Here is a 17,848-nt window from a genome sequence, read left to right as displayed (position 1 = left end):
TCGCTTTCCCAATTAAATAAATCTAGCTGTGATTCAGAATAACAGCCGTCTAAACCATCAGAAGTAACATTTCCTGCATCCTCATTAATTATCTGTTAAATAACTTAAAGAATCTGGTCTAAAAATTGTGTGCAACCATCTGTGCTAGATGTTCATTAAGTAGATTTCAGTCTACTAGATTTCACCCGTTTTTGTTCTCCTTTTTTCACTCGCATAATCCTGCTTTAGGTTGTTTGGTTGGTATATGTAACAAATAACCTCTATAATTATCTGGAAGTTCGTTATAAAACTCGTTTCGTATTATTTATTAGCGGTTATCTGTCAAGGTGGAGACACAGATTCAAGCTATATTTCCACAGCAATTTTTCATTTTAATAGTTTTGTTTTAGAAGTGAACTTCGATGCAATGCAGAATATGATAATTTGCCTTAATTAGGAAACACAGATTGGACTAATTTTACAGAAATGTCAAAGAGAAGTCTGATACTTTTAACTCAATATGGGAAACTTTACATTTTTACCAAGCAATCAACTAAGAGTTGTGTATTAGGGGCGGGACACTTTTGTCTATGGGAATGTAGAATAACTTTGTTGGAAAGCTTTTATTGTACTAATTCCTAACTCTAGATCAGAGTACCAATCTGATTTATTATTGCAAAGTACTGCTTCAATTGAAAGATTTTTTATTGATCCGTAAGGTCACATGCGGGTTTTTTAGTCCTAGAATTTTGCTATTTTAGGATAAGGTTTAATAACATGTTTAAATGTCTTTCAGAATGACCAGAGGTTTATTCCGTTTCGTATTCAACGACAAATTCAGTCTGTATGAGTATAAGTAAAATTGCTAATTTGTTCATTAAATGTGTAAGTTCTCGAGAACCAAGGGAAATAATAGTTTACTATTACCGTATTTGTTTCAAAAATGTTGACTATTTTTACTCTTGGTGTCGGATTAGCTATGCCAAGAGTTTAACCTGGTTCACCTGGTTTGATACTACCACTATCAAATGGAAAAACATAAATTGAATGTCAGTACCAGTACTTTAGATTTTACTTAGCTGTAGGTACCTCCATCACGTTAGTAGACGTACTTCTATTGAACTTAAATGTTTGTATCATGATTCTTACTAATACGTCCAACATTTTATATAGTAGAATAACTAAACCTAAACGCTATTTTAATATGAAGCGCGGCAGAATATTGAAGCTTCTCAAATGCATTAGAATTGATTGATTCGCAAAATGGCACAAAGGGAAATAAGCGAAGAATTTGAGGTGTATATTTACGCGCTCAGTTTTTAAGTTGTTCCTTTAGACAGTAGTGGAAATCGAATTAGAGTTATAGAAACGTTTAAATACGTTGATTGTTGATTTGAGCAGAATAAAGTCAGTGAATTTCACTTACGACCTATCGCCACACCATTGAGTTCGCATGTTCGAAATCGTACCACCGCAACAGACCAACATAGTTGCACGTTGTTCGTCCGTTTCAAGCACGAGACCACAAAAGAAGTGTCTAAATTGTATTGTAAAGATGTTTTCCTAGATCTGAACAATGCGATACAAGTAAACATAACAGTTTTTCATTCGTTATCATCACGTTTAAGGAAGCATTTTGCTCGGTGTTGTGGCCGATATCTATCTCCACGCGTTCTCAAGATAATTAGGGCCATTCTGGCCTGGAATTTCAAACAATGGCTCTGGAGGCCGCTTGGTGACACGGCCAGCACGTGATCACCCACACGACATGCCGCGGACGACCATTGGAATGCGGCACGAGCTCACCTTTTGTCAATTATTGTTGTCAATACCATTGGCGGGGTTGTTTTGCTGCTTCACATAACCATCATCATCAGTAATGAGCATGTTGCCAGTAGTTTTACCATCGAGGAGGAATTCATTGAAATATTTGTTATTCAGTAGGATAGCATTAGCATTGCGTCATGTGTATCATTAGTTGAATCTGGCTATTTTAAACCATTGGATTCGAAGAAAATGGGATAAGACTTTCATTTATCATTATTTTCATTCAACGTGATACCACCACAGCTACGAACTGAACAATATTTTTCATAAACAGTTGACCTCAAAAAGTGGATTTGTTTGCTACGAGTACAGAGTTTTCCCTATGTGGAAAGCAAGAACTCCCAGAATCGGTTTCGAGACTTTAGTACTCATCAGCTGAGGTTAGTTTGCAAATGACCCATCTAAAAGCCTATTTTTAAAAGATGAATTAATGAGATAATATATAAATGGCCCACATATTCAAGATATGCATTGGATTGGAAATTTTGTTTGCGATTTGATTGATGATTTGATGATTGTTTACAATTTTCTAACATGCTGACAATTTCAAGATATTTTCCGCGAAAAGTTATGAAATAAATTTCGAATCCTTTGTCGCTTTGCAAAAAGTTTTGAAATCTGTTTTTACCTTCGAATTTGGAATAGACATCGAACAATTTTCTATCAAAAAACGAACAGAATAGGCGAAAGTTTATAACAGATTATTTTGAAATCTCGTCACCGCCTTTCCTCTGAACACTGTAGAATTTGTTAAAAAATGTGGTTTTTTAGTTCTGACTGGATTTTTTTTGCTTTACTTTCTACTCGAAAAACGCTCTACTTTGTAGTTTCACTTAACAATACTGACGTTCTGGAGGACTCTTTCTCGAAAAATTTCAAGATAAATTTATGGCTTTGTAAAAAATTTACAACAACTTTTTTCGTGTCGAATTCGGAACAAAAATGAAAATAAATTCCTAACATTTTTCCCGAAAACCTTTAAGGTTACCGCCAAAACCGATCACAAAGCTAAAAGTGTTTAATAGAAAATGTAAACAAGCATTATTTTCCGATTATTTTCTTGTTTTTTGACAATAATGGATTGTTTTCAGTCAAAAATTACAAAATTAATTTTGCTAGAAAATTAGCCCCATTCATCGGTTAGCAGGGATATTTAGAAAAGCCTTTTCAGCTTCGAATTTGGCATTGAAACCCAATAATTTTATTCAGTTTTTTACCGAAAGTAATTAGGACTATCTTAAAAAAACGACCAGAGAGCAAAAGTTTATTGGGAAAATTCGCAGCCCTCATCGCTCTGAAGATTTCTAAAGTTCCTTTAAATTTTCAGGTCATTCCAGTTTTCACAAACTTTCCTTTAAGAAAATTCTTTCTTCGCAAAAATCCATTATTTTTTAATTTTACTAAAAATACTGACAACTATTTTCTGTGAAAAATTATAAGATAAATTTGATTGACACTCGCCTCCTTAACCGCTTTGCAAAAATGTTTGAAAAACTTTTTGCAGCTTCGAATTATGAACAAAACCCTAATACATAATTATTTCTAGGTCTTTTTCCAAAATTTTTTCTCCGAAGTGAAAATAATTTATTTGTAAAACTCTTGGAAACTGGAGTTTCTGCACTTTTAGGTCGATATTTCTAAACAACACTGTCTCTAAACAGAAAAACCACGTTTTTCCTTACGTTTTACTGGAAAATACCGACAAACTTAATCTTTTATGCAAAAAAATAAACAGACCGATTTTGCAAAAAAAACTCGTCGACTTTCGTTGGACTCAGTTCTGTTGCTGGGAAAATCTAGATTACTTTTTTTTAGTTGTTTCAACAAAGTAGTAAAACATTACTCAGGAAAAATGTTAATAACCCTTTTCTAAATGTTAAATTTCCAGTCTCGAATCTGGTAAAGCTTTAACAAATGAATTATAACTCATTAACCGATGAGTTATAACTCGTTAACTCAGAGACCGGCAACAACTCAATAGCGTAACTCAACACAGTGTTGCTCAGGCTAATACGACTATGGTCAATTTTTCGCAAACTTTTCTATTGGGCTGCTGTCATCGTTAATCGGTTCACTTTTCAAAAACCCAGTAGAAAATAAGTTCGAACAAAGGCACAAAAAAACACAAAACTTAACGAATTCTGCAAATATTTTAAGAAGGGTTTTTTTCACTTACTAATAAGTAAATATTCGTTGATTTAAATATAGGCTAAAGTAATATAAAACAAATTAAAGGTATATGGGCTGAAAGGGTGCACTTACCCCACTCCACCTTATGTCAGTTAATCGGTGATGGTTTTAAAATAACGTTTAATGGACGAAGTTAAACTTATATATTCAACGGTAGTATCTTCGAGAAAAGACCGAAGCAATAGGTTGCCTTTATTGCTTCGTACCCTCAAAACAAATGGTGAACAATTGTAATCACTAATCACCCCGTAAATAAAACAATTTGTGTCGATTAATTGGTCATTTTTTATTGTGCCAATAAAACCGCTTAACTTCAGAATATCTTATTTTGTCAAAATCAATACAGGGTGATTCAAAATTGGCGTCATTCCTCTTAAGTGGTGATAGGGGCTCACTTGAGAGTACGAGAAAACCATTTAAAAAAATTCCAAAATTTCTTAAAAAAGATTTTGAAGACTTCTAGACTGTTGAAAATCGAATTTCAACTTTGTTATTAAGTATTATTTTGAAAAATCCCATGTTTGAGCGGTATATTATTGAAATACGTAAGCATTTGAAAAGAAAAATTACCATATTTACTTCGAATTGCAAAAAAGTTTCATATTCAAAAAGTGCTCTTCTACAATACTTGGATGCCAAAGTCAGAGCCTCTGTGCCAGCAAAGCCAAGGCGCTCATTTGTCCGATGTCTTATTTCATCCATAACCTCATGATGTGTACTTTATTTTTCAATAAATGTTTCAAACTTATGCCACAAATATATACATATGTTTTATTAAAAATTTTAATCCGTCATTCTTATCGGAACACCCTTTAGATCGTTAAGAACATTTAACTTGATGCCGATAGTAACAAGAACAGCCGCCTTTCAGGTGTGAGTTCAGTTCAGTTCATGTTAAGTACTGAACACCATCGAAAAGCAAAAAATGTAGCTTCTGTAATACGATCCTCAGAGAAATTTTGTACTACAGTTTCCAATGACAGAACCGCCAACGTTGTGATAAAGATGGTGCAATAAGAAGCAATTAAAAATTTGATTTTATCTTAGTACGGAACCTTTAGTCACATATTATTCTATTAATTTGGAGTTAAACTGCACTACTCATTTGTGTCAAAGAAGGGCAGTAACATTTTAGAAGACTCGTTATGTACAAAAAAAAGTTTTTACAAAATCGAAAAATCCGGCAATGCGGGCTATTTCTTTTCAAATAGATTCCTAAATAACGAGACAATGAAAATAACATTTATAACAAAAATGGCAATGTATTGTTATTGTAGAAAACAGAACACCATCACCGTGTTGTAGGCAAAATATGTCCATTTTTCTGTTAGCAATTTTTATTCAAACAATTACTTAATTTCGAGTTAGCAATTTCGTTGAGCCAAATTTATATTCATTTAATAAATGCAGGGAAAAGAGCTCCATTTACGATCACATTCAAGCTTTGTATTAATCTGTTACACCTTTCCTCACCCCGTGCTAGATTTTTAGATCCACATATCAACTATATGAAGTCTATATGTAACCGGCAATGTACGAAATCCGGCAATGTGCAAAATGACTAGTCGTTCTGTAAACTGACCAACTCGCCAGGCATTTAGTAGAATCGCTTCCACTTTGGGCAATCTGCACATTGACTACGGAATTTCAGGCAATCTGCAAAATGCCGTACGCGTTAGTTCAATGATTAAACATACCTAACATTCAGACTGACTAGCGCGTACGGCATTCTGCAGATTGCCTGAAATTCCGTACTCAATGTGCAGATTGCCCAAAGTAGTAGCGATTCTGCCAGGCGAGTTGACAGTTTATAGAATGCCTAGGCATTTTGCACATTGCCGGTAATATACAGGGTGGCTTTTTTTATATTAAAACACTTAAATATTTCGGAAACGACTGATCCGAGGAAAAAATGTTTCAAATAAGAAGTTAATATGTGGGAAGTTTATTCGTGTAAGAAAAACAACGCCAACTTCGACCTTGTAGGCCTGGCAGGGGCCAACTTGAGAATTTCAAACGGTAACCACCACATTTTACTGGAGATTCGAGTAGTACGTCAAAAAGTAAGAATAATTTATCTAAAACATTTTCTTCAATTTTGACAGTGACGCTGCGATCATGAATTATCAATTTTTTTGCTTTAGATCTGCTAAACTATCTGTTATTTTATTGAAACGATAAAAATTTTAGTGTGACAAAAGGCATTTATTAATGTCGGAGGAATATTCGGTCCAAAAATTTTTTTATTAATAAAATTAAATATGTACCTCCAAATCAACCAAACATCTATTGATTTATAATTGGTGGATCGCAGCGCCACCTGTCAAAATGAAAAAAAATGGTTTGGATAAATTATTCTCACTTTTTGACGTACTACTCGAATGTCCAGTAAAATGTTGTGGTTACCATTTGATATTCTCAAGTTGATCACTCGTTGTAAGATCACTCGTTTCCGAAATATTTCAGCGTTTCAAGGTAAAAAAAAATACCCTGTATATAACATAACTTTCATGAACTTGCGCCATTAAACTTGTATAAAGGTCAAAAATTTAAAATCCTAATGTTGTTATATCTCAAATACGCGTCCTTTGGATAAGAGTTTCTTTAGAAAGCAAACAATCTGGGCTGCAGATCGTTTTTAACACAAAACGGACATTTCATTGTATAATTTTAACAATTCGACTCCATTTTGACTGTGTTATTTGGCACGTAATATATAATATATAATATAACTTTACAAGAATGGCCTACTTGCTTGATAACGTGGTTTCCATCCTTTAAAATACCAATAAGACTTACATTTTCTTGTTTTATTTGATGCCAAAAATTTTCGTTGCTTTTTGTTACATGTTTTTTACGTCTACTCGTTAAGTTGCAGACAATTCTCTGATTAATCGTGCAATTATATGAAATATCTAAGCAGTAACCAACGCATTTAACGCAACAGTAGGTATAATGCGAAAGCAATTATATGTACGCATGTAAAGTGAAATAGCTGTTATAGACGCATATAAGAAGTTAAGTCATGATACAAACCATGTTCGCTTGATTTATAATTATAAATAACAAGTTCCAATTCCTGAATGGACACCTATAGATCAAATGGCCAAGTCACCAGAATATATTGAGACGAGGCTCAACACCAAGACAAAAACACCATTAGCTAGTTCCAAACAGGCAACTCATTGTTCTACTGAATAATATAATAGAACCAAATCATAACTGAAAAATTTACCAATGTAATTTATTATTATGTCAAGTTGCGAGGACTGCCAGTCGATGGCAGATAACAGCCGAAGAATAAATCATTTGCCCATATCTTGTTTGATAAATGCGCTGCCGTGAGAGGTCTGAGTGGCACCACGGTAGCCCTTGTTTCTATTAAGGCTTATCTTCGCCAGTTTTCAATGTGGAAACGAAATGTAATGTAGTTGTTTTTCTTCTGTGGGGCCAATTTAATGATTTTTCAAACCGAAGACCCAGCAGCTATTCTAACAGAAAAAGAATATGTCATCATCATTATTGATTTCCTGTCTCGGTAAATGAATGAACAATACCTACTCGTATAGTTAGAATCTTTTTGATCTATTTTAAGATTCCTCATTTAATTATAATGACAATTTATGAAGCCAAGACTTATACATTTCAGAAGCTGGCTGTGTAATTAAAATTTTTAACAGATGCCAGACGATGCTGGGAACAGGTCCCAAATATAAAGCTAAACGCGCAAGCAAACATACTTGCCTTAATGAAGCAAACAGAAATATGAAAATCTATAGTATGAAAAAAGATAAACAATAATATGAAAGAAATATATTGGATGGGTCGTCTTCAAACAAAAAACTCAGCTGACAGTAATAAAAGTCCCATCGAAGAGCAGCACATATTGAAAAGTCATTCACAATAAAATATTAGATTACACCTTTTTCAACATTAATTGGCTAGTGACTTGGCCAATCCATTGTCCAAAATGGTCTTTTGCGCTTAACCATACTATTACGCAAGTTATTCATTATAATGAGCGTATGTTCTTCGGACATTTGAAAAAGTGACAACGAAGAAACAAAAGGCTTTTGTCGACGTAAACCAAAAGAAGTTGTCATGCTACTCATAGTTAGAATTTCCGGATAATAATGGAGCTCAACTAATTGAAAGAGATAAAAGGCTAATACAACGTTATTACTGGCACAAGTAAGTAATTTAAATTTTAAGAAATAGTAGGAAAATCAAAGGGTGAGGAAAATGAAGCACACAGTGAACCTCAAGCTACAGCAGCTTTTCAGGCAGACCAAAATACCAAAAAAGAGGGATTCTCGGTAATAGAGGAAAATAATACTGCATTATCAAGGAAACAAGACAAGAAGTAGATAAATAGCATTATGTTTTTCAATTCTGTTATGAATTAAAAACGCAATTATTGATCGCTCACGCGATCAAGTAGCACAAAATACCATTAAAATGCCCAACAACAGACGGGAAAAGTTTCATGAAATTATGATGACGAATAGTAAAAAATATTATACATATCCAGGGTGTCCCGTGAGCACATGATCAAAAGGATACTGCGATATTCTTTGCATCAAGAGAAGACGATCTGACCTAACTTTTATTAACAAAAAATATTTGGCTCTTTTGCTATTGATGGCAAAATTTCATCAAAAAATTTATTTTTTTTGTACTTTCGACTAGAGTAACCACGTGAAACTACAAAATGCTTGCCAAAGAGGAACAGCCTGTTCATGCTTTAAATGCGAAGCAGTAAGTAGCAAACTTCATTTTCTTGCAGCAAGAAACACATTGAAGTCAATTAATGTTGAATAATTAATGTTACATGTTGAAACTAGAAGCATAAGAAATTTTCCTTAACGGAAGCGAATAAATCGCAATCGTAAAAAACGGGGGCTACAGTCTAGAACAGCGATTACTTTTACAAAAATATAATCGTATTTAAACTGACCTCAGTCGTAAATAGTTTGGAAAATTATCGAGAAAAGTTGTTGGAAAGTCTGAGGAGGCGTTCAAAATTGATACGCTTAAAGATCTTTAAGTGATAGATGATATACCATGACAGGAAAATCTAAGGGCTTTATTTAATGAAAAATTATCTAGACCCTCTCAATTCAATGACATCAGTTTTTCTAATAAATAAGCTGCTAGCATGGTTTGAAACTTAACCTCAGCTAGCAAAAATGATGATGCACAATTTACAATATCAATATTTTCCATTCTTACGGCAATTCGTTTCAGAAATTCAATAATAATAATCATGATATTAATCCTCCTGAATGGCTTGCATCAATCAATCAAAACTTCAAGAGGTAGCTGATTGAAATGCTTCACGCGCATTTTGCCAACATATTCATTCGACATGTTCGGAGCATTTCAATTTATTTTTCGCTTGAAGATGTAAACAAGATAGACCTTAAAGATATGCTTTTATTTACTTAAGAACTTATTATAATTGCTTCAGTTAGCAAAATGACTGATTGAGGCCGCTTTGCAGATTCTGAACGATTTAATTGGGCGTCATAGAGTGAATGAAAACTTTTGGTAACAAAATATAATGTTAATGATCCCCACATTATAAGAATGATTGTTTATTATGGTACCAAATCCTTTATTTATTTTAGTTTGTTTGTGTTTTTTTGAAAGAGTTGACATTTCACAACCTAAACTGTATGTCGGTTTACCTTTGCAAGAAGCGATTGTTTACTGAAACAGAGAAATCATATAGACAAGACACGGTAAGACAGTTTGCTACAAATTAATTGCATTATCATCGAATAGTATACGGTTAAAAAAAAGCAGCACCTCTTAGGAGGTTATGGATAATTGCATGCCAGCCTTTACGCGGGTTCCTTCTTGGAACAACTTTCCGACTAACGACACACCAACTGCATGGTATAAAAACTATAACTATTTCAATTCCGAAAAGGACTTGAAATCCACCTGGTTCCTTTATCAATCAGTTTATTTGTATTTGAGATTTACAGATTATATAAAATTAAGCCTTAAGCCCGTGTTTTGGACATTTGCTTTAGTGAAAGCAAATGTCCCTTTGCTTACAACTTTCCAGGCTCCTTAGAAAACGCCTTACGAAAGAGCAAAGAAATACCGTAGACAAGCAAACCAAAAAATTCATATTTTCTATTGGCCAGCAGTATACCCCGATTAATCACCCATTGATTGTTGTTGGGACCCAATTTAACCCATCGCCCTGAAACTGTTACATAACAAGGAAATGGGTCTGTGTGAAAAGGTATGATTCCCTTCATATATACATATATCATAAATATACTGATAGTCCGCGTAAATAAAATAAACTGTTTGAGCAGAGTGTGATTAATTATTAAGGGTGCCAGGGTTTTGAATTCGAAAAAACCTTTTTTCCAGGGAGTTTCTAAAATAACAGCATCTGATTGCAGTAGCTATTAAGCTACTTTTCTAAGCAATATGATCCTAAATTTCCATAATAAAGTTTCTGTTATCGTAAACACTTCTGATCTGTCTAAATCTTATCTGTTATCGTAAAAACAGTAAAAAAGTCTCTTAGGCAGGGTTTTCCAAACTTTTTTGATAATGAACTAGAATCGAACAGAACGCTTGACGAACAGCCAAAAAAACAAGTCACCACATTTTTTGTGAGTGACGTTTTTCCACGTTATCGAAACTTAAAAAGAAGTATGAACTAATGTGCATGTCCAGCAAATGCATTCGCGGAACCCTAGTTCAGGTTCAGTGGAACATAGTTTGGGGAACTATGGGAAACTTTGGAAAAATCTAGAAAAATCCCAATTACTAGCACGCTTTGTGGGTAGGAATTTGGTGCGTAATATTTTTAATGCCGAAAAACCATAAGCGCATAAGCACTGTGCAACCTCGAGTTTGTAATCGAGTCTATTTCCGTTGCCATTGATGAGATATTAATGTCTGATCCAAGAGTCGCAACAGTTGACCATTGCTGACCAATATATGAGCTTCGCAGGGTTGAAACATATCAAAAATTCACCCTAGAGGTAACAAAACGCTAATAGTGCCATGAATCGGAATTTTAGAGTTGATATCAATAGCAAAGTCATCATTTCTGTGCAGCGCAGTCCAATGGCTTAGCGAACCATGATTGTTGTTAAACACCAAGTTTCGACACTAAACATGGATAATTAGGATAATTGTCGACACCCCGTTTGATGCTTGTCTCTAAAGTTAAATTATTTAACAATTTATTTATTTGTATTCATTTATATATATGATTTGTTAGATTGAATACCTAATATTTTTTCTACGCTAGTGTACGATGTAATAACTTGATCGACCACCTGACAAATTGTTCACAATGAAACCTTGTTTTCTGATGATGTAAGTTCACTTATAATGTTTTAAAATAGTATTGCTTGAATGTAAGACTTAGTATAATCTAAGGCTCTATACCTGCTTGAGAATCGCTCTGGTTTCTAGATAGTTTTATTTGAATGTTCCGCTAAACGAGAAGAAGCCGAGAATGCAAATTCTGGGAAATATCATGGTTTTAAAATGCTAACCTTAGGAATTGAACAAGCAGTTTTTTAAATCCGCGATTAGTTCTGTTCGGTACGTTTTATTTTATTATATAAATAAATATCAATTATTATAGGTTATTCCATTTCTTGAAAAAAATATTCTTTCAATGAATATGCTTAACTGCACTGTAGAATTACATGGAGCATGTGAATTAATTCATTAATATTGAAAAAATGTATTCTTGCACGAGTCAATTAAACGTTTACATATCAGTAATAACCCATAATTTATTTTATGGCACTTCTTACAAGACATTTGCATGCAAATTGCAACAATATTAAAACAATTACTTACGTTTTGCTTAGACTTAACCATAATCAGAAACGTGCATCGGAACATTTCCAAGCTCCATCCTTTTCTGCTCTGCAATATGAAAAGAGATATATAAAAATGTTGAATTTTTCTACCTCAATATATATCGAGATCAGTAGCATTCATACTCGATCTAATAGCTTTTATACATTTATTATTGGTCTAGACAGTTTAATTGCCTGTATGAGTTTGTACATTTTATTAAATGCGCGACCTATAATTGGTTCGATTTTTCTCTTATTTAAATCCATTGAATCTTTAAAACCGGATGTGGCGTAATGAATATATATGTATTTAAGACATCAAAAGGTTAATAGGGTATATAGAGTAGATACAGGCATTAGATAATTTATATAAATGGTTGCAATCTGAAAATATACATGTATTGGAACATTAGCTGTAAACATTTCATGTTAATTTTCTTCAGTGAACACTAAGATCGGAACCATATACGGTTTTTTTAAAACGGAACGTTAACTATCCGACTATAATCGATCAACTGGAAGTGGAAGTAGGAACTTTCAGAGCCACATAATTTTAAAGTTTTATTTTCTTTTGACTGGCATTGACCATGTCTTAAAAATCGTTCAACTGCTGATTGTTATCACAATTATTGATTATTATCACTCCTAAAGCAACAGTTTTATCTTAGAGACATCCAAAAACAGATTCGTAAAATGTATAGAAAATTGTTCGTGAATATTTTGGTTGAATATTAGTAGTTTATTCTTAAAAAGTTTGATAAAAGAAAATATTATTTGTAATATTTTGTAACAATTTCAATTCGATTTCGTCTCGGGTGTCAAACGCCGTCGTCGTTCGAAGAACGACACTTTTCACGCTTGCATCGAAAACTACTATTTTCGGTACGAAAACTAAATAATATTAAAGTAGCATTTGCCAATTGCCTCATAGGTTCAAGAAAATAATTAAAGTTAAGACTGTTTCTCGGTAAGTCATGCCACAGAAAATTATTTGATATAATTAAATTAAAAATTGCACCAACTATTTAGTGCGCAAAAATTAACTAACAACTTACAAACATTGTTTAAATTGAAAGTGAGTTTACACGACTGGAAACTTAACACCGAGCCTATTAAGGCACATCCAAGCAGCAGCATTTACATATCTAAGACCTATTTATCTATTAGGCCCTGTATTGCCAAACAATCAGTCAATTATTCGAGCTGTAAATTTTAATCTACGCCTACTGAGCCAATGTTGACGCAAATAAACTTCAGAGAAAAGGGGTAGTGCAAAAATCTCATTACTCCAACCGTGCACTTCGTGCCTATAGCTTTCGGCCATTTATAAAATTATTGCACGCCGTTAAAAAAAATTAATTGCAATAGATAGGCCGACAATAGCCGCAAATAATAATTGTGATCTGGCAAGTATCTAGGTCTAGGAGAATTTCGTTAAGGTCTAGACTTAGAAGCCGCTTTTTTTGTTTCATTTTTCAATACATTCCTACATAGAAGATCTGAAAAAATAAAACAAGCGAGACTTCTGATATACTGATTAATTTTTATGTTAGAAAACTAGAGTTTTTCTTCCCCGGAGCTGCTCATTGCATATCACCATGCCGCTCATACAAGGTATCCCAGAACCCTTTGGACATTGCTTAAAATCGGATTTCTTGATAAACTTTAAATGAAAAGGCCTTATATATTAATACTCTTTGAAGAGTATCTGGGTCTTGTCTTTTATATTTTGTATTAGTTCATCTGCTGTTTTTGAGAAAACCAATTTTTTTATGTATCCCTAAAGCTAATAGTCGGGAGGCGTTAGGTCCGATGACTTCGGAGGCCAGATAACTGAGCCTCCTCTTCTAACTGTCGTTCTGCAAAGCTATTTTTTTGATACGTTCTTTTATTTTTTGACAAAATATGGAAAAGCCCTTTCCATTCGTTCTAGCAATTCGTGTCACAAAAGTATTAAATAATACTCGGATGTTACAGGTTCTTGTAATACGAATAATCAAAAAATATATTTAATTGCATTATACCAAACATTTGAAAAAAAGCTTTATTGAAAAACGTTTTCGCTGTTTGTAAAAGGTTTTTAAATGCCAATGAATGTGAATATTTGGCATTTGTAATAGTAGACGTGACTAGCCGAAACAGAAATTGTCCCCAAAAATGTTGATTGTTAATCAACCAACAGTAAGATTGTATACGATGTGGGTACAAACCAAAATTATTTCAGATTATCTACACATTGATTACCGATAATTTGCATTTTCTATTAATTATACGTATATTTTGTAATTGTTCATTTTTTAATGTTTCAGAAGTAGTTTTCTTCAATTAACTTAACAACCAAAGCATTGCATAATATAAGAATCACAAAGACTGGATTCACGACATTTGTATCCATACTTTATCCCAAAAGTATTCCTATACCCGAATGAAAACACAGAATAACGACTAGAATATTTGCTGACTACGCTGCTCTAGATTTCTATAAAAATGCCTATAACTCTGTAAAATAATTTTAATCAACATATTTGAACCGCTTCCGTCTGCTGAAATCTCAGGACTGGAAACATAGTTTTTATTTATTTGCAATATTTTACGCAACTGCATTTTGCGTCCACTAATTCTTCAACAATTTTTTTAACACTCTATTTTGTGTTTACTTTTTGTCGTTCTTCTGGATTCAAAACACTTTTTTATTAGTACAAAAACCTTAGAAGGAGGGTTGATTCACACACTATTAAGATTAAGCCATTTTGAAACCGATAAGTTTTGCGGGCTGTTAGATCACGCTTACGCTTGATTAGTTTAGCTTTCGAGCGAGAAGCCTGGAATAAATTATTTTCCATGACAAGTGGCAAAAACTCAATAGTTTCAACGAAATTCTAACTCTTTTGTTTTGGACATGTTCCTAATTATATTTTCAGTGATAATTTTAAGTTAAAAATATTTGTTGACGATGAAAAACTTTACCCATTTGGATAGTTTTAAACGAACAAACAAAGATTTAATTATTAAAGTATGTTTGATATTCATAATGCCATTTAAATTTCATAATTGGTTAATGTTTACCAAATGAAACATCATGTTCCTATTAAATAATTTAGTCTAAAAATCCGACATCATTGACTTCGATTTTACTCTGTGGTATCTCTACCGTGGATGAATTAATACAAGTACACCGAAATAGGTAGTGAGTCACGAACTTGGTTAGCAGAAGAAATTTTAACATGTTTTTAAGCTCTTGGTTGGCGATAAATCGATAAAGTTAATGGGTTATGGCCGATGATCAAACAATCGTCGTACTTTTTAATTCTACCGCTTCTTGTTAACTCAAAAATGCACTTGATGCGCTTCACGTTCCACTTCATGGATAATTTCAATAAATATTTGCCAACAAAAATTTACGGTATTTTTAATCAAAAAACGCATCGGAAAATGTTTGTCTTTTGAAGTTTTCTAGTATATAAAGATTGCTAGTGTTCTTATGTTTTAACATGCTAGTATGTTCTGCTGATGGTTATTAAGCGCTTGTGAAAAAGAAAATAATTGGACTGTTATTTATTTCTGCCATTTAACGTAAACTTATTCAAAGTAACAATAAAAATTTGAAATTTCCTGTTTTGTTTCAGATCACATTTAGCATTTTCTTGAGAGCATGGGAGGGATTTTCTTGAGAAATTCAAAGTAAGTGTTTCTTAATATTAAATAGTTCAATTGGGACATCTACAATTAAAGCAGTTTAGTGCTTCGAAAAAATATAGTGAATATTACAGTGATCGACGAAAGATCCCATAAGTAGGGGCGTAGGCGAAGCTAAAAATATTGTGAATAAAGGCAAAAACACTTTTGGGAACTTTAAACATTAAAAATCGCCTGGTAGATAAGTTTGCGTTAAAATTTCTGGATTTGGAAAGTGTTCCGTTTTAGAAAAAGTTTGGGAAACCCTGATTTAGGGTGTCTCTAATGCAATCAACAACTCTTAGCACCAGAAGCTTAGTTTTAATAATGAATACGAGAACGGAAATGTAAATAATTAAGAACTTTGAAGTTTAAAGGTCCTTAGGAAGGCAATGTAGAAGATTTTTACAAAGAAAACGGTGGAAAATTCGTTTATAGCTTGAATTAAATGACGAAAAATCCAAGAAGCAAACCTACATTTCTACGTTTGGACACTAAAAAAATAGTCGCAAAGCTGTTACATAATTCAAGAAAAACGCATGCAGTATAAATAAAACATGGCGTGGTACCGGTACGTCACATAACAGTCTAGAGTCGCACGTAACTCTTCCTGCGATATTGTTATGTGCGAATAAAATAGAATGGACACGATAAAATGTCCATCGAAAGGCGGCCCACGCACGGATTCCCATAGATAGACTGGCTTGTGCTTTTTTTATATTCATTCTTTTAACGAGACCGATTTATGGGATTTTGATAAATTAATATAGGTCGTTTTATTCAAGCTCAATATATTCGAGATTTGCTTCATGCTTTGCTGTAAAAATAATTAAGCTGCATCTGCATCTGGACGATATGCGTAATTTTGCGACATAGTAACTTTCTGTGATCATCATATTTAAATAGGTATTGCAAAATAGCCAGAATATCCTAAATTAAAGGCAAATAAAGTCACTAGTACGCCAGCCCAGTTTGTTCTAAGAACATTATGTAAACATGATTAAAAGCTGGAAATATTTTACGATTAACTCAAATAAAAATATTTGAGATAGATTTTTCAACATCTACAGGGTGAGTTTTTTTCGATGACCAGTACAGGGATCTTTGAAACTATAGCAGTTACGGAAAAGGTTACATGGACAAAGAATTGTTGTTTTGAATGCTCTACTCGAAACTAATTTTATTTTTCTAAAATTAGACAGCTGCCAAGAGATATTTGGGAAGAAGATACTTATGAAAATTTTTAAAATTACTCCTAGTTCCGTCAATATTAATCTGATAGGATAACATTAAATAGAAAACTTGTAGGAAATTGAATTCCAAACAAAATGGCATAAAATATATCTCCAAAATAACTGTCATTTTTGACATATGACACAAATTTAAGTTTTTTTTATGGCGACCATATTTGATTATTGCTTTACCGAATAGAGCGTTTTATTACGATTCCTGTGATAGATATATCACATTGTTAGGATTTTTTCTAAAATAAAGTGCCTGAACAATTAATGCTGTTTCAATTTAGTTGATCGAAGTTGGTCATGGAAAATAGTATAAGACATGCGGCATTGTTTCCATAGTAACAAATGATAACAATACGCTTCAGTATTTATTTTGACAACTACGTTAATGTTGGCAATAACTTTATTTTAATTAAGACGGCTGCTCATTTAAAGTATTTATTATAAAAATCAAATCAAACCAATGATTAAAATTTAACTCTAGAAACTTTAATTTTTATTGTAAAATATTTTTAAAAAGTCCACCATTATTGTCAATGCAAAGATTGCAACGCTTTAAAACTGAATAAGTTGCTTTTTTTGCGGACCGACCATCAATATTTTCAAATTTTCTAACAGCTTCTTTAGGTGCATTTATATTGGAATATTTCCTCCCCACAAAGAGAAATCCAAAGGTCAAAGATCCGGTGATCGAGGTGGCCATAAAATAGGGCCATTTCGTCCAATCCATGCCCCAGGAAATATAACGTCCAGGTGAATCCGCACTTGGGAAAAATTATGCGGAGGAGCGCATATAGAATTAGCATTATAAATTGTTCGCAGACGCTTTATTTTCGAAAAAAACCTAACGAGGTGGTATATCACAGAAATCGTAATAAAATGCTCTATTCGGTAAAGCAATAATCAAGTATGGTTATCATTTAAAAAAACTCAAATTTGTGTCATATGTCAATTTGACAATTATATTGGAGAAATGTCCTATGCCATTTTGTTTGGAATTCAGTTTCCTACAAGTTTTTTATTTAATGTTTTCCTGTCAAATTAATATCAACGGAACTAGGAGTAATTTAAAAATGTACCATA

At 33.1% G+C, this 17,848-nt stretch overlaps 1 long non-coding RNA gene across 1 annotated transcript in view; it reads left to right on the top strand.

The window, feature by feature from the left end:
* Positions 1 to 17,848, top strand: part of LOC125503502 — a 137,057-nt gene that overhangs the window by 104,050 nt on the left and 15,159 nt on the right. Inside the window, exon 5 of the long non-coding RNA XR_007280922.1 lies at positions 15,476 to 15,530. This is a non-coding gene — a long non-coding RNA (uncharacterized LOC125503502). The remainder of the gene's footprint in view (positions 1 to 15,475; positions 15,531 to 17,848) is intronic.

This window comes from Dendroctonus ponderosae, unplaced genomic scaffold (assembly GCF_020466585.1).
Source record: "Dendroctonus ponderosae isolate FM_Combo_2020 unplaced genomic scaffold, Dpon_F_20191213v2 Dpon_F_20191213_2, whole genome shotgun sequence".
Lineage (NCBI taxonomy): Eukaryota > Metazoa > Arthropoda > Insecta > Coleoptera > Curculionidae > Dendroctonus > Dendroctonus ponderosae.
This window is presented reverse-complemented; position numbering and strand designations above follow the sequence as displayed.